This window comes from Schistocerca americana, chromosome 2 (genome assembly GCF_021461395.2).
Source record: "Schistocerca americana isolate TAMUIC-IGC-003095 chromosome 2, iqSchAmer2.1, whole genome shotgun sequence".
NCBI classification, from domain to species: domain Eukaryota; kingdom Metazoa; phylum Arthropoda; class Insecta; order Orthoptera; family Acrididae; genus Schistocerca; species Schistocerca americana.
In genome coordinates, this window is record NC_060120.1 from 234,181,681 (window position 1) to 234,204,399 (window position 22,719).

Sequence of the window (22,719 nt, forward strand, 5' to 3'; positions counted from 1 at the left end):
ATTCGCACGTGTCACATCAATACACAAGCAAGGAAACGGAAAGATTAGATGAATTAGAGACTCTCTTCATTGACAATGATTTGTTGTAGAATTTTTGAACCTGTACTGTGTTCCAGCTTTACGAAATATCGAAAACGAAAACGATGTATTGACTCCTTATCAACACGGATTCAGGCAATATCGTTGTTGTGAAACACAACTGCCTCTTTATTTGCATGAAGTAATGAGTGCTATCGACTGGGGACTTTATAGTTGTAGATTTTCAGAAGTCTTTTGACGCAGTTCCTTGTTATCAACTTCTAAACAAGTTGCGTGCCTACGGAGTATCATCTCAGTTGTGCGACCCAGTTCGTGCTTTCCTATGGGAATGGTCACAGTTCGTATTAATTGATGGGTAGTCAGGTTGTGACACCGAAGTGATACCTGGAGCTCCCAAAGAAAGGGATTTAGGCCCTGCCGTTCTTAATCTGTATAAACGATTTAGTAGACAAACGGCATCCCTTTGAGTTATTTTACAGACGATACTGACATTTACCTTCTACTAACGACATCAGAAGATCCTAACGTATTGCAAAATCAATTAAATAAGATATTTACATAGTGTGAAGAGTAGCAGTTCCCTAAACAATAAAAAGCGTGAGGTCCTCAACATGAACGGTAAAAACATCCATTAAATTTCCGCTACATGATAAATTACATGAATTTAAATGTTTTCGATTCAGGTAAATGCCGAGGGATTACAATTGCGAACAATTTAAATCGGAACCATTACATAGAAAATGTTCTGGGGAAGGTGAAGCAAAGACTGCGATGTATAGGGAGAACACACTGAAGCTGCAATAAATCTACTAAAGAGGCTACCTTCACTACATTTGCCCGTCCATTTCTGGAATACTGCTGCATTGTATGGGATCCTTACCAGAGAGGACTGACAGACGACATCGAAATAAAGTTCAAAGAAGGCCAGATCGTTTCGTAGTATCGCGAAGTACGGGAGGCAGTGTCATGGCTGCGATAAGAGATGATGATGATGTTTAGTTTGTGGGGCGCTCATCTGTGTGGTCATCAGCGCCCGTACGAAGTACCAATTTTCACACAGTCAAATCTAGCCACTGCCGCGTATGATGATAATGATGATGATGATGATGACAAACACCCATTCCCCCGGCGGAGAAAATGCCAACCCGGCCAGGAATCGATCCCGGGACCCCTTAATCCAGAAGTAGCAACGCTAGCCTCTAGACTACGAACTGCGCACTATGATAAAAAAAGTTATGGTGGCAATCATTAATGCAGTTGTGGCGAGATCTTCTCACAAAATTACAGTCATCAACTTTGTGCTCTACATGCACAAATATTTTGCGTTTGAAGTGTTTCGCAGGGTAATGCCCAAATAAAATATTCTCGGTTTAGGGCCTGGTTCCACACAGGTTACCGTGTTCTGACTGTGTTTCGACTGTCCTCCTACTGCGTCATGAAGCAGGAGATCGTAACTGAACCCGTCCTGTTCATTTTGCATATGCGTCAAGTACCTCGTTTCCACATAGCATGCTGTGTCGCTGCTGTGTCCATGCCGTACGCCTGTCGTGCTGTAGGGATTCCACGGTAGGCAGCAAGGGGCACAATCGAGCGAGGTGGCGCAGTGGCTAACACACTGGCCTCGCATTCGAGAGGACGGCGGTTCAATCTCGCGTCCGGCCATCCTGATTTAGGTTTTCCGTGATTTCCCTAAATTGCTCCAGGCAAATACCGAGATGGTTCCTTTGAAAGGGCACTGCCGCCTTCCTTCCCCGTCCTTCCCCAATCCGATGAGACCGATGACCTCGCTGCCTGGTCTCCTTCCCCAAACAACCCAACCCAACCCCCACGTGCACAACGGGAACATAGAACGTCACGTAGAAACTACATGAAGGCGAAGCTACGTCGGCTGTTGCTGGTCGTTTGGTGTGGGGGAGACGCTTGTAATACTTGTTGAGCAGCATCCAGAACTCTACGATTTGTCGCATTAAGATTTTCCGTCGACAGCACCTTTAGAGATACGAAACGGCCACGTCTCGCTGAAGTCCTCAGCAATCTTCTTCCACACTGCCTGAGTTGGCTGCGGCATTTCAATAGGCGACAGAAGTTTCCAGATCAGCTTACACGTGGAAATGATGATTCCATTAATTCATGCAGGAGATATTCTGTAACTGAAGCTCATAGAAATTTGAGAATACCAGTAGCAAGATATCTAGGAAACGAATGAACAGAATAAACAAAACAATAAACAATCAATAGTAAATGTTTAAATAAATGACACGTAATTATATACTAAATTAATGGTGAGTGCAGTAGAAAGTTCTACCTTAGTGTTAAAGCCAGTCTTTCCTCAGCTGAAATACGCTTCCTCCATTTTTTCCTGAACCCCACGAAGAAGGGATTGCAACAAATTTTTGAAATTAGTAAAACGCTTTCTAAAATACTTTACGAATTTCACAGGATCATCAACGATCCTATTAAATTTCGTGTGGAATGCTCCCTCTTTTTCTTCAGCTCTGAATAGAGCGTGAACCCAGCAACGACATTCCTTTCTTTCCCCACTCTTGTTTTCTCTTCAACGAAACTAAGTCCCGAGGGCCGCAACAACATCCTCATTTATTTGCTCGATTGGTGACTTATGTGGGAATGCAAGCGACGTGACACGGCAGGAGCACAGTCGCAACACCCCTGCCCCTTACAATCCATGTAACTTCGAATAAAACAATCAAGCTTTCAACGGCTGTCTCAGCCATCGTCATCAGGAGTAAAGAGCTTGGCTTTTGTCGGGACGCGGGAGCATCAGTTTCAAATGTGGCGGCAGCCGCCGCTTGCAGCATCTGGCGTTATCGGTCCCGCGGTCGATCGGATTGGAGACAGCCATCGAAAGTTCATGTCTTTTATTCAGAGTAACAAGACTTATAAAAGGAGAAAATTTTATTCAGGTAAAATTATTCTGTTGATTCCCACCTTCATAGGTAGAAATGATCATTGCAATAAAGTAAATAAGTACTCGCACAGTAAGATTTAGGTGTTCATTTTTCCAACGCGCAGTTCGAGAGTGGAACGGTCAAGAAACAGTGTGAAAGTGGTTCTATGGACACGCTGCCAAACACTAAGTGTGAACTGTTATCTTACAGATGAATAAGTAGATGTAGAACTGTTTGCTAAACACTGTCTGCACAAGCGGGACAGGCTCATCACTTTCATCACTTTATGGCAGTGTGACTACAGCTGTGCTCAACGTGGTGGATAGTTTGAGCACGTGCCTGACATACATTGGAATGTGTTTCGTTATAACTATGATCGTTCTACATGACTACTTATAACGCACTGACGATATCTGCACTGTCAGTTGGATTGGATTGGATTGGATTGGATTGGATTGTTTGGGGAGGAGACCAGACAGCGAGGTCATCGGTCTCATCGGATTAGGGAAGGACGGGGAAGGAAGTCGGTCGTGCCCTCTCAAAGGAACCATCGCGGCATTTGTCTGGAACGATTTAGGGAAATCACGGGAAACCTAAATCAGAATGGCCGGACGCGGGATTGAGCCGTCGTCCTCCCGAATGCGAGTCCAATGTCTAACCACTGCGCCACCTCGCTCGGTGCACTGTCAGTTGATCTCCAGATCTGCAACCCAAAAAAAAAAAAAAAAAGACAGATGACATTAGGACCTATGCTGACCTTCTTTCTGAGCTGGATTACTCTCCAGATGTGGGGCGCTGTCATTCCCATGGAATAGACGATGATGGAGTCAGTCGATAATTAAGCAAATAGCTTACGGCAGATCTGGTTTATTAGATCCGTACAATATTTGCCTTATTTTGCCACGTAATCAGCACCATGTTTTATGCATTTGTCCCCCATTCTTACTATTCCTGTTATCCTCTAAGCGAAGGATTCCCCACGCTGACTTCGAAGCTAGTTTTTTTCTTTCTTCTTTACGTCTTCCTTTCCGTTGAACTTGATACCATGCTATGATCCTTTCATCGGGCCAAAAGCTTACAAATCCGAGAGGTTGTAAGGAGGATGATCTAGCAGCTACCAACCCACTTTGCAAATATTTCCGTGTGTCAGCTGGGCCGTATTAGTTCGCGCGTTGTCTTCGAACACGTCTTTCCTCTGCGATTCGGACTTGATTTTGTTGTGTATCATGACGTAGTACTACAGGCCGTTGGTAGAGCACACTCTTCCGAAAAATCATAGAAAATAAGAAAATGAGCACTACAGAAGATAACGTTAAGAGCCGACGGTTGCACTTTGAATTACTTACGCGTAGTTAATTTTCGTAACATGCTCAAAATGATGTATCCAAGTTTCATCACAGGCGATAATGCTGTGCTCAGATGAATCACTTTATCCACTGAAACGATTTTTCAACTCGCTGCAAATGCGTAAACCCCGTTCTTTGTGATGACCGTGAATCTCTCTGCGAATCCACCTTGCGCAAGTCTTACAGTAGTTCAGTTCGCTATCCCTTTTAAACTTCTTCACCCTCGCGTAGAAACTCGCACGGTTCATAGTACTACTGCCTTGCTGTTTGTCCATGCAAAAATGTTGCTGAAGGTTCTAAACTTGTTGAAAATAAAAATCGAATCACAGAACACCATTCTTCAAAAGTACTTTCTTCTAACGGACACGCCAGAGATACCTTATGCATTATGTATACGTGTATGTTAATCGAACAAAATTTCCAACTAATACAAACAGAAGTCCCCATTCCTTGACTGCCGCGCACGGGAAAAAACAGCTCTTAAATCTTTTTGTACGAGCTCTGATTTTCCTATTTTATCATTATAATAATTTCTGCCTGTGCAGGTGGGTGCTAAAAGAATTTTTTTGGCTAAATTCCTACTTTACATATTCTAATTTACAAGGAGAGACTCAGGTTTTTTCCGTTGTTTAATAAAACTTCTTCATTACATGTTGCTTAAGCCAGAAAATCTGAGCACATCACACTCAAAAATGTAACAAAAGTGGGCAGGTAATGTACATCACTTCTCCAGCACAACTCCATTAACACCCGCCAAAAGTTAAACAAAGACGATCGAAGATGTGAACCCCTCAGTACTAACATACATTCAGATACGTTCAGAGAAAGTCGTACCTGAATCACTTTACGAATGTAAAAATAATAATAACAATTTGAAACGTCTTTTCAAAACTTGCACAGCCCTGTTCATCACAATTTTTTAAAATAATTCCTCAATACACTTTCTTTTAATATTTGTAAGTAAGTAAAATGAGACAGTTGGTTTAATTACAGTCAAGGTACCAAATTATTTTGTGATTTCTGAAGGATGACTGCGCATCAAGTAATCCATTTATTTGAGCGTATCGAGAAGTATAATACGTAGCGAAAACGGGCCACTGACCAGCTCCATTACCAATGGAAGTTGTCAGCAATGTAATCTGAAAGTTTGTCCTTCAAAGGCACGATGATAGGCCGGTGAATTTTGTCACTCTTTTTTTTTTTTTTTTTTTTGGTCGTCAGTCTACTGACTGGTTTGATGCGGCCCGCCACGAATTCCTTTCATGTGCTAACCTCTTCATCTCAGAGTACCACTTGCAACCTACGTCCTCAATTATTTGCTTGACGTATTCCAATCTCTGTCTTCCTCTACAGTTTTTGCCCTCTACAGCTCCCTCTAGTACCATGGAAGTCATTCCCTCATGTCTTAGCAGATGTCCTATCATCCTGTCCCTTCTCCTTATCAGTGTTTTCCACATATTCCTTTCCTCTCCGATTCTGCGTAGAACCTCCTCATTCCTTACCTTATCAGTCCACCTAATTTTCAACATTCGTCTATAGCACCACATCTCAAATGCTTCGATTCTCTTCTGTTCCGGTTTTCCCACAGTCCATGTTTCACTACCATACAATGCTGTACTCCAGACGTACATCCTCAGAAATTTCTTCCTCAAATTAAGGCCGGTATTTGATATTAGTAGACTTCTCTTGGCCAGAAATGCCTTTTTTGTCATAGCGAGTCTGCTTTTGATCTCCTCCTTGCTCCGTCCGTCATTGGTTATTTTACTGCCTAGGTAGCAGAATTCCTCAACTTCATTGACTTCGTGACCATCAATCCTGATGTTAAGTTTCTCGCTGTTCTCATTTCTACTACTTCTCATTACCTTCGTCTTTCTCCGATTTACTCTCAAACCATACTGTGTACTCATTAGACTGTTCATTCCGTTCAGCAGATCATCTAATTCATCTTCACTTTCACTCAGGATAGCAATGTCATCAGCGAACCGTATCATTGATATCCTTTCACCTTGTATTTTAATTCCACTCCTGAACCTTTCTTTTATTTCCATCATTGCTTCCTCGATGTACAGATTGAAGAGTAGGGGCGAAAGGCTACAGCCTTGTCTTACACCCTTCTTAATACGAGCACTTCGTTCTTGATCGTCCTCTCTTATTATTCCCTCTTGGTTGTTGTACATATTGTATATGACCCGTCTCTCCCTATAGCTTACCCCTACTTTTTTCAGAATCTCGAACAGCTTGCACCATTTTATATTGTCGAACACTTTTTCCAGGTCAACAAATCCTATGAAAGTGTCTTGATTTTTCTTTAGCCTTGCTTCCATTATTAGCCGTAACGTCAGAATTGCCTCTCTCGTCCCTTTACTTTTTCTAAAGCCAAACTGATCGTCATCTAGCGCATTCTCAATTTTCTTTTCCATTCTTCTGTATGTTATTCTTGTAAGCAGCTTCGATGCATGAGCTGTTAAGCTGATTGTGCGATAATTCTCGTACTTGTCAGCTCTTGCCGTCTTCGGAATTGTGTGGATGATGCTTTTCCGAAAGTCAGATGGTATGTCGCCAGACTCATATATTCTACACACCAACGTGAATAGTTGTTTTGTTGCCACTTTCCCCAATGATTTTAGAAATTCTGATGGATTGTTATCTATCCCTTCTGCCTTATTTGCCGTAAGTCCTCCAAAGCTCTTTTAAATTCCGATTCTAATACTGGATCCCCTATCTCTTCTAAATCGACTCCTGTTTCTTCTTCTATCACATCAGACAAATCTTCACCCTCATAGAGGCTTTCAATGTATTCTTTCCACCTATCTGCTCTCTCCTCTGCATTTAACAGTGGAATTCCCGTTGCACTCTTAATGTTACCACCGTTGCTTTTAATGTCACCAAAGGTTGTTTTGACTTTCCTGTATGCTGAGTCTGTCCTTCCGACAATCATATCTTTTTCGATGTCTTCACATTTTTCCTGCAGCCATTTTGTCTTAGCTTCCCTGCACTTCCTATTTATTTCATTCCTCAGCGACTTGTATTTCTGTATTCCTGATTTTCCCGGGACATGTTTGTACTTCCTCCTTTCATCAATCAACTGAAGTATTTCTTCTGTTACCCATGGTTTCTTCGCAGCTACCTTCTTTGTGCCTATGTTTTCCTTCCCAACTTCTGTGATGGCCCTTTCTAGAGATTTCCATTCCTCTTCAACTGTACTGCCTATTATGCTATTCCTTATTGCTGTATCTATAGCGTTAGAGAACTTCAAACGTATCTCGTCATTTCTTAGTACTTCCGTATCCCACTTCTTTGCGTATTGATTCTTCCTGGCTAATGTCTTGAACTTCAGCCTACTCTTCATCACTACTATATTGTGATCTGAGTCTATATCTGCTCCTGGGTAAGCCTTACAATCCAGTATCTGATTTCGGAATCTCTGTCTGACCATGATGTAATCTAATTGAAATCTTCCCGTATCTCCCGGCCTTTTCCAAGTATACCTCCTTCTCTTGTGATTCCTGAACAGGGTATTCGCTATTACTAGCTGAAACTTGTTACAGAACTCAATTAGTCTATCTCCTCTTTCATTCCTTATCCCAAGCCCATATTCTCCTGTAACCTTTTCTTCTACTCCTTCCCCTACAACTGCATTCCAGTCGCCCATGACTATTAGATTTTCGTCCCCCTTTACATACTGCATTACCCTTTCAATATCCTCATACACTTTCTCTATCTGTTCATCTTCAGCTTGCGACGTCGGCATGTATACCTGAATTATCGTTGTCGGTGTTGGTCTGCTGTCAATTCTGATTAGAACAACCCGGTCATTGAACTGTTCACAGTAACACACCCTCTGCCATACCTTCCTATTCATAACGAATCATACACCTGTTATACTATTTTCTGCTGCTGTTGATATTACTTGATACTCATCTGACCAGAAATCCTTGTCTTCCTTCCACTTCACTTCACTGACCCCTACTATATCTAGATTGAGCCTTTGCATTTCCCTTTTCAGATTTTCTAGTTTCCCTGCCACGTTCAAGCTTCTGACATTCCACGCCCCGACTCGTAGAACGTTATCCTTTCGTTGATTATTCAATCTTTTTCTCATGGTAACCTTCCCCTTGGCAGTCCCCTCCCGGAGATCCGAATGGGGGACTATTCTGGAATCTTTTGCCAATGGAGAGATCATCATGACACTTCTTCAATTACAGGCCACATGTCCTGTGGATACACGTTACGTGTCTTTAATGCAGTGGTTTCCATTGGCTTCTGCATCCTCATGTCGTTGATCATTGCTGATTCTTCCGCCTTTAGGGGCAATTTCCCACCCCTAGGACAAGAGAGTGCCCTGAACCTCTATCCGCTCCTCCGCCCTCTTTGTCACTCATTAATTTAATATTTTAAGCTGTGTTTAGAGCAACCGCCTTTTAGTGAAATTTGAAAAAAAGCTATTTGTTTACAACTTTAACGCTGTGATGTTTTAATTAGGTTCTAAGTGTTAAATGTTTCTGTGGAGTTTAAGAAACAAGGTATTAGTAATTGTTATTACGAATTACAAATGTAACAAAGCCGCCTGTAGGAAATTTTGTATTTTCTAAAAATAATCTGGATTGTGAGAAGCTTTAATTGCAACTGTGCAATCTGTGAACACGCAGTGTTTTGAAATAAATGTTATTTTGTGTGGCCAAATCCACCAGCACGCACCACCTCCTAACTAAATCATTCCCTCCTCGTGTTCCATACGCAAACACCAATTTTCTTTAACTGTTCGCGCGTACGGAATGGGGCGTTTTCCTCCGGCGCCAGGTGAGCAGAACGTCAGCGGGCGATGGTGTAATCCGCGCTGCCGTTAGAAGGCCGAGCGGACGTCGACTCGCGAGTGTCGGGTTTCGTGGCTCACCAGTTATCCTCGTCGACTTGCGGGCTGTTGTCTTACGTACGGCGAATTCTGCGGCTTGTCCGTGAAGCAGCGAAGCCGTCAGCAATGGAACGTTAACCAATTAAATCTCTGTCTCATCGTAGGACTTAAAATTTTTCATCACTTCTCTTGTTTGGAAACAATTGACACACCTAGGATGAATCCCATAAATTAAGGGAAAATTAGAATTGCTATAGAAAGGGAAAACTTGACAGTTGGATAAGCTATTACCACGAAACTTCTGGGCTAAAATAACAAATGCAAGCCGTCCGACGCCGTGATATACAATGAGGTGACAAAAGTCATGAGGTACAGTCGTGGACAAAACGAGCGAGACCCCTCGCCTTTTCGTTATGTTGATCCGCACAGCCTTAAAGTCTGCTACACAGTATAACAGGCAAGGCGACGAAGAGCTAACAACATACTATGCAAGTTCGAGCAGCTGATGTGCTGAGACAGCTAGCACTGGCGAAACTCGCGCTTCGAAGACGCCACAGCATCGTCTGCCACCACTTCGTGAGAATCGAAATACCACAAGTATAAGCCAATGTGTTGTATTCACATATCTGTGACTATGACTTGGATCTGAAGTGTGGTTATGAATAGTACGTATGCTCACATTGCGAATCTAACATCATGAATAAAGACAAGGGGAAATGAATTAGGCGTCCTTCCTCTTCCGTAATATCTAATATACACTCCTGGGAATTGAAATAAGAACACCGTGAATTCATTGTCCCAGGAAGGGGAAACTTTATTGACACATTCCTGGGGTCAGATACATCACATGATCACACTGACAGAACCACAGGCACATAGACACAGGCAACAGAGCATGCACAATGTCGGCACTAGTACAGTGTATATCCACCTTTCGCAGCAATGCAGGCTGCTATTCTCCCATGGAGACGATCGTAGAGATGCTGGATGTAGTCCTGTGGAACGGCTTGCCATGCCATTTCCACCTGGCGCCTCAGTTGGACCAGCGTTCGTGCTGGACGTGCAGACCGCGTGAGACGACGCTTCATCCAGTCCAAAACATGGTCAATGGGGGACAGATTCGGAGATCTTGCTGGCCAGGGTAGTTGACTTACACCTTCTAGAGCACGTTGGGTGGCACAGGATACATGCGGACGTGCATTGTCCTGTTGGAACAGCAAGTTGCCTTGCCGGTCTAGGAATGGTAGAACGATGGGTTCGATGACGGTTTGGATGTACCGTGCACTATTCAGTGTCCCCTCGACGATCACCAGTGGTGTACGGCCGGTGTAGGAGATCGCTCCCCACACCATGATGCCGGGTGTTGGCCCTGTGTGCCTCGGTCGTATGCAGTCCTGATTGTGGCGCTCACCTGCACGGCGCCAAACACGCATACGACCATCATTGGCACCAAGGCAGAAGCGACTCTCATCGCTGAAGACGACACGTCTCCATTCGTCCCTCCATTCACGCCTGTCGCGACACCACTGGAGGCGGGCTGCACGATGTTGCGGCGTGAGCGGAAGACGGCCTAACGGTGTGCGGGACCGTAGCCCAGCTTCATGGAGACGGTTGCGAATGGTCCTCGCCGATACCCCAGGAGCAACAGAGTCCCTAATTTGCTGGGAAGTGGCGGTGCGGTCCCCTACGGCACTGCGTAGGATCCTACGGTCGTGGCGTGCATCCGTGCGTCGCTGCGGTCCGGTCCCAGGTCGACGGGCACGTGCACCTTCCGCCGACCACTGGCGACAACATCGATGTACTGTGGAGACCTCACGCCCCACGTGTTGAGCAATTCGGCGGTACGTCCACCCGGCCTCCCGCATGCCCACTATACGCCCTCGCTCAAAGTCCGTCAACTGCACATACGGTTCACGTCCACGCTGTCGCGGCATGCTACCAGTGTTAAAGACTGCGATGGAGCTCCGTATGCCACGGCAAACTGGCTGACACTGACGGCGGCGGTGCACAAATGCTGCGCAGCTAGGCGCCATTCGACGGCCAACACCGCGGTTCCTGGTGTGTCCGCTGTGCCGTGCGTGTGATCATTGCTTGTACAGCCCTCTCGCAGTGTCCGGAGCAAGTATGGTGGGTCTGACACACCGGTGTCAATGTGTTCTTTTTTCCATTTCCAGGAGTGTATTTTAGTTATTCTTTCTTAAATGAACTGCGCAGAAAATCATTCATCAGAAGTGAATAACTTTTTAGTAATGCCAGATGATATTAACAGCTTGCCGGCGTGGGTTAGTCGTGCGCTCAACGGCGTCATATCGCGGACCGCGCGGCTCCTTGCGCCGTCAGCTCGCATCCTTCCCCGGGCATGGATGTGTGTTAGGTTAGGTAGGTTGAAGTAGTTCTAGATCTAGGGGACTGATGACCTAGGCAGTTTGGTGGCATAGTTCTTTGAGCCGTATCTTTAGATTGCGTTGACATAGCCCACTTTTTTACACCACCAAGGGACCGTATACCGCAGGAAGTGCGATACATTTCCGCTTATTATGTCCACCCGTACTCGAGGTAAACGGGTTTTAAGGGTTGGGTAGACAGACAGACGGTCAAGAAAGTGAGACTAGTAGAGTTCCTAACAACTAAAATAGTTACTGAAGATGAGGGCCGCATAATAATTTGCCCTACTCTTTATTCGAATTGTTCCAGTTGCAATCGATACATCAGCATATTAATCGTAGCTACGCTTTCGATCCAAATCACGTTTACAGGAATGCAAATAAAATCCATTTGCCTATACACGTGGTAATTCAGATCCCACTATTAATGCCACAGCGTTTTAGATGTGCGAGCACTCCCATTGCTAGCTACCTTAAGGAACACTTCGGCTAATGAACGTTTTCTGGCTGTGGTACGTCTAATGGAGAATTCGAAGCATTGTAGAATACGTTTGGCAGCTACTTCACGGTTTATTTCCCGGAGTGGCGCAGAATTATCCTGCTAAATTTAGTCGCTAATAATAGTTTTTTGTTATTTCGATAAACATCCCAAATCATTGTCACACAAGCGGTGACTTAAAGGTAGACAATTCATGTTTTGAGTCCAGAAAGCTCTATGCAACGGAAACTGCAGATCATTTTGCCATTTTCATTGCGAAATTGCCGGCTTATTCATGTCTGGGGTAATAATAGAGGGCTGTTTGCCTAGGTTGTATGCTAGCGTGGTGAAAGGTGTTTTCTACTTCAAGGGAGGTCTGGTTTGTTTTCGGTTCTAATCTCGGTGGAGGCAGATAGACTATCAGTAATGGAAGTTTAAGAAATTTTCGCTCCCCCAATACGTTTTATTGCTACCTTTATTCTGTACCGGCGGCCTGTGGATGTCGATATGAAACTCTTGTAGAATTTCATACTTGTTACTGCCTACTTTTTCCGCTTCTGCCAATAACTGAATTACCTTAAGTGTGGCACTGAATGATTTTTAACTGAATTTCGTTATGAATCTTCACACATTGCTAAATTTGCACACTTTCATGGTAGGTCAGCAACAGTAATCCAGTATGACTGGTCTGAACGTTGACACAGATCATTTCGCGGCCGAATGAGCATAATATATTGGTAATTCGTAACGATCTGGGGTACTTTGTCTTACTAAAACAGTTATGTTATATCGATAAGCTGACATTCATTTTTATTAGTACAGTTCATACCAATTAGCGTTTCTTCTTTAATTTATATCTTATATTTAAGTGTTGTGGTTAACACACTTATCAGCATTAATATAGTCTTACACATGATAGAAAACAGTCTGACAAATTTCGGATAGGTTTTCAATTTCACGCCTGTACATAGTATGTTGGTAACACTTCGTCGCCTTGCCTGTTATGCTGTGTAGCAGACTATAAAGCTGTGCGGATCTGCATAACGAAAAGGTGAGGGGTCTCGTCCGTTTTGTCCACGACTGTACCTCCTAATATCGTATCAGACCTCCTTTTCCCCGGCGCGAGTCCCCTGCATAAATATTGAGCCATGCTACCTCTACAAACGTCCATAATTGCCAAAATGTTGCCGGTGTAGGATTTTGTGCACGAACTGACCTCTCGACAACGCCGGGCGGAGTGGTCGAGCGGCTCTAGGCGCTACAGTCATGAACCGCGCGACCGCTACGGCCGCAGGTTCGAATCCTGCCTCGGGCATGGATGTATGCGATGTCCTTAGGTTAGTTAGGTTTAAGTAGTTCTAAGTTCTAGGGGACTGATGGCCTCAGAAGTTAAGTCCCATAGCGCTCAGAGCCATTTGAACCATTTTGAACCTCTCGACTACATTCCATGAATGTTCGATGGGATTCATGTGGGGCGATCAGAGGGGCGTAAACATTCGCTCGAATTGTCCAGAATGTTCTTCAAACCAATCGCAAATAATTCTGGCCCGGAGACATGGCGCGTCGTAATTCATAAAAATTCCATCGTTGAATGGCGGCAAATGGTTTACAAATAGCCCAATATAACTATTTCCAGTCAACGATCGGCTCATTTCTATCATAGAAGCCAATCCATTCCTTCTAAACAGAGCCCAAGCCATTATGGAGCCACAGTGCCTTGCTGATAACTTGGATCCATGGCTTCATGGGGTCTCCATCACACTCGAATCCTATTATCAGCTCTTACCAACTGAAATCGGAACTCATGTGACTAGGGTACTGTTTTCTAGTAACCTGGGGTCCATTCAAAATGGTCACGAGCCTAAGACAGGCGATATCGTGATGTTAGCAAAGGCATTCGCGTCGATCGTCTGTTTCCACAGTCCGTTAACGCCAAATTTCGCCGCACTGTCCTAACGGATACGTTAGTCGTACACCCCACATTGATTTCTGCCGTTTTTCACGCATTGTTGCTTGTCTGTTAGCCCCGACAACTTTACTCAAACGTCATTGCTCTCGGTCGTTAAGTGAAGGCTGTCGGCCATTGCGATTTCCGTGGTGAGGGGCAATGCCTGAAATTTGGTATCTCGACGCACTCCTGACACTGTGGATCTCGGAATACTGAATTTCCTAAAGATTTCGGAAACGGAATGTTCCATGCGGCTAGCTCCAACTAACATTCCGCGTTCAATGTCTGTGGCCATAATCACGTCTAAAGCCATTTCACACGAATCACCTGAGTACACGTGACAGCTCCGCCAACGCAGTGCCCTCTAATACCTGTGCATGCGATACTACCGCCATCTGCAAATGTGCGTATCGCTATCCCATGACTTGTCACCTCAGTGTATTTATGGCACCTGGATACTGCATAGGATTGATGGTTTGAGGCTAGGGTGGCATTTGAAATTCTGAGAAGGAGACACAGCGAGATAAGAAGAATCAATCATCGGAATAATTGCACTGGAATCTGGAGGAAACCTCCTAGATGCCATATTGTTAAATGTTTATGCCTGCGTTCCTCGTAGGCTGTAACAGTAATTTTTATACAAAGATTCATCACGCAGATTGTCTCAACAGACCTTTACAACAGGTTCGTCAACAGTCAAGTCCACCTAAAAAGAACAAAAAACGTAGATTTATTTTATTTATTTAGCGTACTGCATTACGTGCAAATAGGAGTATAGACGTAATAGACGCAAAACTACACAAAAATGTAAGATTATTAGCAATTTCATAAACATAAAAGAAATGACATGTCAGATGGCTCCAGGAAGTCAGATGGATGCACAAGCATTGCCCGAACTCTTACGGGACTCGGTAAGATTGTCTGCCGCGAGTAATGAGTGTAATGGGCAGGGGCACTACGGATGCAGTGTGTGGACATTAAGATGGAAATGTGGGTCTCACGGGGAGCGTACAAGGGGTAAATTCCTACAGCCGCACTATCCTCTGTCCCCTCGGTGGCTCAGATGGACAGAGCGTCTGCCATGTAAGCAGGAGATCCCGGGTTCGAGTCCCGGTCGGGGCACACATTTTCAACTGTCCCCATTTATGTATATCAACGCCTGTCGACAGCTTAGGGTCTTGATTTAATTATCATTTCATCAGGAGCAGAAATGGTTAGAGAAAAAGGTAATACAACAAACAAGACACAAAGCAAATACAGACGTTGGCTCCTAGTGGGCATTGATTAAAATCAATGGGGACAGTTGAAAATTTGTTCCGGACGAGGAGTCGAACGTGGGCCTTCTACTAGTCAGATGCGCTGACACTGCGCCGTCCTTGACACAGTGGTCATCACAACTGCGTGGACCACCTCAGCGTGCCTCCACCCAGACCCGCGTTTTCAGCTTATCCACACAATATCAATGTGGTGCCCCTTCACCATTATTCCCGTTACTCGTGGAATTTCGCCCACTCCTGGAAGAGTTCTTCCCTGGTGTGCGTCCGGACTGAAGAAGTCATTGGCTGTCCTCGTCCTAACCCTTAGCTTCCCAGGTCATATTTCTGTCACACATGTCCCAGGCGCAGTTTGAGTAACCTCTATATTTAAATAGTCGTAAAAGTTGCACTCAGGAATTTCAGTTGAACAGTTGAGACTTTACGTAAAAGGTTGCATCATTACCACATAAAAAAGAATTCAAATAAATTTTAACGTTAATTTTAACGAAAAAACGCATTTGAACAGAAAACTTTGCAAAATGAACATAATATTGCATGATAATGTTAATGCTATGAAAACTCCAATACCTTTCACTCGAAATTCTACTTTTTGTTATATTTTTACTGTTTATTATTCATGTAATAATAAAGACATAAAAAACTCCCACAAGATATTTAAAAAATGAAAATTCCACAGGTAGTTTTTAGGTGTTTAGTTTTCTTCTCAGAGGTTTTCTTTGGATTCTTTAGAAATTTTTATAGAGATTTCACGTCAGATTGGCTTCTTGCAACTATGGCAAATATAAGATGTCTTGTTTTTTGGGTCGTACGTAGAGCATGTTTTGCAGTTTTGCGATAGTTCTACAACGAGTTGTACTCTTGGTTCTGCTATACGCCAAGCACAGTGAACGTTGCATGAAGTTCACGCCGTATGTGATACTATCTGATTCGCTTTTTATCGCTGGTGTCACCAACGAGTTTACAAGCCTCTTCAACAATTAAAGCGGTTCACCTGAGTATTGCCTTTGTAGGAATTGTGAAGGACAAACTCATTCACTCCACTTACGTCCGCCATGCGGAAAAATAATGCCATTGGCCATCGTTGAAAGAGGCTTCGACTACCAACGGTAGTTGTTCCGAGCAAATATATTTCTAGCAGAACCTTCAGCTAAAGATTCGGTCTCCACACTTCTGTCTTCATCTCTTCTATCGCTCGTGTCATTCAAGGAATTCGCCGTTGGCAAAACAAATTCGTCTTCACTTTTGCCCCGTTCCTATACTGTATTATATTCACTTTCAATTTCGTTGCCACTATCTGATACAACATCACTTCCTAATCGGTCCTCAAACCATTTTTAAAAAGTATACTCTAGTCAGTGTCGGTAACATGAACAGTAGACGTAGACCTAGCTGATGAATCGATAACACAAAGTCCCACGTGCCGTCTCAGTGACCGCTGGCACGAAAGAACTAATGTTTTACAGCTAAGTTTCGTTAAAGTGGCTACTGACAAAGGAAACCACGACAGCTTCGAAAAATAACAACTAGACAAATCTGTAACCTCCCACCCCACCATTATGCGTAAGCAACAGAGTAACAACAAACTCTAGCGGTCTGTGAGGCCGCACGTAGGACGTTTAGGGTTAATTATATCTATGTGATGTCTGTTCTTTCAGACATGTCCGTACGATCACACACCACATGTATGCTTACTTATCTTGTATTTCTCCAAGCGAATGAAGTCCCATTACAATTACAGCATTAGGAAACAGAGTCCAGCTGTCAGTGTGAACAAGGAAGAAGATCTCTGTACTAAAGCACGATCGATGGAATATGAGCTACGATTGGGCGGCGTCTGCGTAGCAAAGTGGCTCCGTTACAGCATTTATATAGCTATACGAAGCTTTTTACTGGACTAAGATTATCTAAAGATGCCAACTACTTTCCGAAACCGTTAATCTGAACATTTTATATATCTAACCGATCGTGACATATTAAATTATTATACAAACATTTGCAAAGGTTGCAAACTTCGAATTAGCAATATGCTAGTTTTTATCAAATATTAAATATGGAAACCGTGTATAAGTCTTCAGGCAGCGTAACTCACTGCGCGCAAATTACTCGGACTATTTTCATCCTGTGTCAACTCCTACCGACTTTCAATAAAATTTACACATACAGTAAGTTCAAATCTCTTCGAAACTTATCCTCGCAGACATCCCCCCAACCACCCCCCCCCCCCCCACCCTCCACCACAACCCGCCGCCACCCAAAGGTAATGTTGTTGTTGTTGTGGTCTTCAGTCCTGAGACTGGTTTGATGCAGCTCTCCACGCTACTCTATCCTGTGCAAGCTTCTTCATCTCCCAGTACCTACTGCAACCTACATCCTTCTGAATCTGCTTAGTGTATTCATCTCTTGGTCTCCCCCTACGATTTTTACCCTCCACGCTGCCCTCCAATACTAAATTGGTGATCCCTTGATGTCTCAGAACATGTCCTACCAACCGATCCCTTCTTCTGGTCAAGTTGTGCCACAAACTTCTCTTCTCCCCAATCCTATTGAATACTTCCTCATTAGTTATGTGATCTACCCATCTAATCTTCAGCATTCTTCTGTAGCACCACATTTCGAAAGCTTCTATTCTCTTCTTGTCCAAACTATTTACCGTCCATGTTTCACTTCCATACATGGCTACACTCCATACAAATACTTTCAGAAATGACTTCTTGACACTTAAATCTATACTCGATGTTAACAAATTTCTCTTCTTCAGAAACGCTTTCCTTGCCATTGCCAGTCTAAATTTGATATCCTCTCTACTTGGACCATCATCAGTTATTTTGCTCCCCAAATAGCAAAACTCCTATACTACTTTAAGTGTCTCATTTCCTAATCTAATACCCTCAACATCACCCGACTTAATTCGACTACATTCCATTATCCTCGTTTTGCTTTTGTTGATGTTCAACTTATATCCTCCCTTCAAGACACTATCCATTCCGTTCAACTACTCTTCCAAGTCCTTTGCTGTCTCTGACAGAATTACAATGTCATCGGCGAACCTCAACATTTTTATTTCTTCTCCATGTATTTTAATACCTACTCTGAATTTTTCTTTTGTTTCCTTTACTGCTTGCTCAATATACAGATTGAATAACATCGGGGAGAGGCTACAACCCTGTCTTACTCCCTTCCCAATCACTGCTTCCCTTGCTTGTCCCTCGACTCTTATAACTGCCATCTGGTTTCTGTACAAATTGTAAATAGCCTTTCGCTCCCTGTATTTTACCCCTGCCACCTATAGAATTTGAAATATTGAAAAAAAAATTTACGCTTAGTACATTTCCGTTGTTCATGCAGTAATTCTGCGTTATCAGGCATGACATCTTAATTTATTACTTCTCTGCTACTAATTTTATTCGCAATACATTTTGCAGACACTATTAATTGGTTCGCTGAAAACACTGACTATTCCTATCCTTTATCGTTACTGGTGACGAGAAATGGTGTTTTTATGCTAGCATAAAGAAAAAAAAGGAATGGGTGAGCGCAAACGGAACAGCAGCTCCCTGTGAAAAGACCTGTACGCATCCACAAAAGATAATGTTATGCATCTGGTGGAGCAGTGACTGTGTGAAGTACTACGAATTTCTTTCCCGAGGAGTGACCATCAGTGCTGACATTTTTTGTCAACAACTGAGACATCTTGTAGACGCAATCCAACAACGACAAGTAGGGAGGCTGCGTAAAGTGAAGCTACTCTACGATAACGCCCGTCCGCAGTCTGCTAGATTGACAAAAAAAACCATTATTACAAATATTATTAAATTAAATCAAGAATCGTAATACAAAACCTAAAATAATTATAAAATTAACTATACAGGACTAGGACTGGGAAGCCATTCCGCACCCACCTTATTCACTTGATCTTGCACCATCAGATTTTCACCTATTCCACTCTCTATGAAACAACCTAGAGAGAACTTTCTTTCCGCATGAAAATGCGCTTTGAACGTGCCTCGACGAGTTCTTCGCCTCAAAACCACGTGATTTCCACAGTCGCGGATCTAAAAGTTATCCCAGAGTTAGCAGACTGTCGTAAATAATGAAGGAGAATAGATTATTGATCACTAAAGTTTAAACAGAAACTTATGGGAAAACGCTACGTAATTGTGCAGAAACCCAATACAAGATAGTCCGGTAATCATGTCCCCGCAGGCTAGTGGTTTTCCAGTTAACTGTGAATGTGTGCTTAAGAGGTGCCAGTGGTTTCTCTTACGTAACTACGAACAACCCCAATACAAGATAATAACAGTAAAAACCTTCCGGTACTCATGTCTCCACATGCGAGTAGTTTTCCAATTAACTGCGAATATGTGCTTACGAGGCGTCACATGTTTTCTCTGAGGAATATTTTCCTAGTCAGAACACATGTTTCTGAATTGTGAACTTTTCGACCATGCGCTCATTTAATCGGGCTCAAATTTCACCAATGGTCCATTGTTGGAGAACGTGGTAGAATAAAGACGGTTCGGCAGCACAGTCGGCTGCTGATGTAAGACGACATCTGAGTTGCCAGTAAGATCAAAGAGGGGCAGGTCGAGCACGGCTGTACCCTGGTCTCCAAAGGTCACCCGACGTCAGTGCTTTCTCTGGGTTTATCTCAAAACGGAATTGTACAGCATCGGCGTTGACGCAGTTGGAGAACTGGAGTAGCGAATTGTGCAATCTTGTCAAGATTTATGAGATCATCCTGGGTGTCTGGCAGAATTCGTAACTCACTGCAGAGACCATTTTGGCCTGTTAGATGTCTTTCACTAGCTGTAGAATGTGCTCCTGAACCATCGTTAATCAGCCACATTCACCAACCATGGGCAATGGGTGAAATTTGAGCCCAGGACGACATTTGACAGATCTCGAGCCCTGATAGCAGGTCTGAGGAAAGAAGTAAAATAAAGACAAACATGGCGAATAACTGGGAAAAGCATTTTAAAGCCTGTTAACAGAAGAAAGGACAGAGTACCAGGAAATAAATTGGGAGATACGGGAGAACCAGGACGGTGAACATGTAGAGAAAATAACTATGAAAGACGTACAGAAGGCGGCTACACATATGGAAACTGGGAAATCTTCAGGGCCTGAAAATGTACCAGTAGAATTAGTGACTTATGACCCCAGAGGTTTTGTGTAAATATCTAAGCAAGTTATTTAATAAACGAATGGGGGATGGGGAGGAAATTCCAGCAGAGTGGAACTTGGCATATCTAAGCCTCATACATCTTCTGTGTAAATATCTAAGCAAGTTATTTAATAAACGTATTTGGGGTGGGGAGGAAATTCCAGTAGAGTTGAACTTCGCGTATCTACCCCTCATACATCAAAAGGGAAGCAAAATAGTATGTAACTGTTATCGTCGCATGAGTTTCACAAGTACAATTAGCAGGCTGTAGAGAAGGATTTTAAATTGATGAATGGAGAAGAATGAGATTTTCACTATGCAGCGGAATGTGCGCTGATATGAAACTTCCTGGCACATTAAAACTGTGTGTCGGACCGAGACTCGAACTCGGGACCTTTGCCTTTCGCGGGCAGGTGCTCAACATTTTTTTTTTTTAATCTCATTTTGTTCGCTTTCGTTTGTTGCATCTGCTCGGGGCGGACTTCGTAAGACACCCGTTTAAGTTCGTCGGTGATCGATTAACTCAGTTTTTTAATTATAGAGGGCAGCTAACCCTCCGACCGAATGCGCTGAGCTACTGTGCCGGTGTCATCTGAGCTACCCAGGCACGACTCACGATCCCTCCTTACAGCTTCAATTCTGCCAGTACCTCGTCTCCTACCTTCCAAACTTCACAGAAGCTCTTCTACAGGAAATTTCAAGAATGGAGAAGTTTGTAAATGAACTGGAAGAACAAACTAGCTTCAGAAGAGGCAGGTGATGTGTAGATAACATCTTCACTCTAAAACATGACATGGAGAAGAGATTGAGAAGGAATCTAAGCAGTCATCTGGGTTTCATAGATCTTCGGAAAGTATATGATACAATGCTACTAAAGCTACTGTTCGAGGTGCTTTGATCAGCGAAACTGCCAAATCTTTATGTAGCAAGGATCATAAACCACAACACGTCAGGATAATGTGTCATTATAGTAGGAACAAAGTTTCTAGAGGGGCCTTCAGAAGAACTAAAGGATTGAAGCAAGGATGCTGTCTCCCTCCCACATGCTTTAAGACATATGTGCAGAAGGCGATGGATCTGTGGTGTAGGGGAGAGGGATTGCAGTACGGAACCAGTATGTGCACACACCTTTCTATGCTGATGATCAGATCGTTACAGCTAACGAAAAATGTTATATGTTTCACATGCTTAGGAAGTCGTTGGAAGAATATAGAAAGTGGACTTTGAAAATTAATTTTGAGAAGACCGAATATCTAGGGAAGTAACGTGGACGTTGACGAATATCTTATTACTAATGTAAAGAGGTTAAGTAGCTGGGTAGTATGACAGAGATATCCAACAACTTATCAGTCAGGGAAGGGTGAATACCCAAAATTTAAATCCTGTACTTTAGTCCGCAAAAATGAGTTTAAAGTTTAAAATTCATTTATATAGCTGGCCGGAGTGGCCGTGCGGTTCTAGGCGCTGCAGTCCGGAACCGTGGGACTGCTACGGTTGCTGGTTCGAATCCTGCCTCGGGCATGGATGTGTGTGATGTCCTTAGGTTAGTTAGGTTTAAGTAGTTCTAGGGGACTGATGACCTAAGATGTTGAGTCCCATAGTGCTCAGAGCCATTTGAACCATTTTAAATCATTTATATAAATCCATCCTGGAACCAATAACAAGCTGTGGGACTGAGTGCTGGAGACTCAGAGAAATAAATAAAAAGAAACTTGGAACTTTAGAAACGGACCACTTGAGAAGAGCCAGTAGAATCTCCCAACTTTACCAAGAAATGAGGAAATATGAGAAAGGACACAGACTCATTAAAGTATTAATAAAAGAGAAACAGCTAGGATGGTTTGGGCACGTCAGAAGAATGGAAGAAGACAGATGGCCCAAGAGAGTACTTTCATGGCAACCTCCTGGAAGGAGAAGAAGAGGAATACTACGGGAAGTGTGGCTAAGTTGTATCCAAGAAGCGATGGAGAGATGAGGAATGGACGAGGACGAGGAAGAATTGCGAGATCGAGGCATTTGGAGCAGAGGTCTGGGATGCGGCGGCAGCTGTAGGCCAACCGCAACAAGGAAGGACGACATTGGAAATATCTCTCGTAATGGGTAAGACTATACAGTAAATTGTGACATGTAACATGTTGCAGTGTTGGATTTTGTGTTTAGGTAGGTCATGAGTGGAAGATGAGCCCAATTCCATTTCAAATATACACTCCTGGAAATTGAAATAAGAACACCGTGAATTCATTGTCCCAGGAAGGGGAAACTTTATTGACACATTCCTGGGGTCAGATACATCACATGATCACACTGACAGAACCACAGGCACAT

General features: G+C 43.4%; 1 protein-coding gene and 1 non-coding gene across 2 annotated transcripts in view; both read left to right on the forward strand.

Moving 5' to 3' along the window:
* Positions 1-22,719, forward strand: part of LOC124593915 (Nance-Horan syndrome protein-like) — a 179,324-nt gene that overhangs the window by 92,344 nt on the left and 64,261 nt on the right. The gene's annotated exons all lie outside the window — the stretch shown is intronic.
* On the forward strand, positions 15,002-15,075 carry Trnat-ugu. Its single transcript has one exon. It is a non-coding gene; the product is annotated as a tRNA-Thr (tRNA).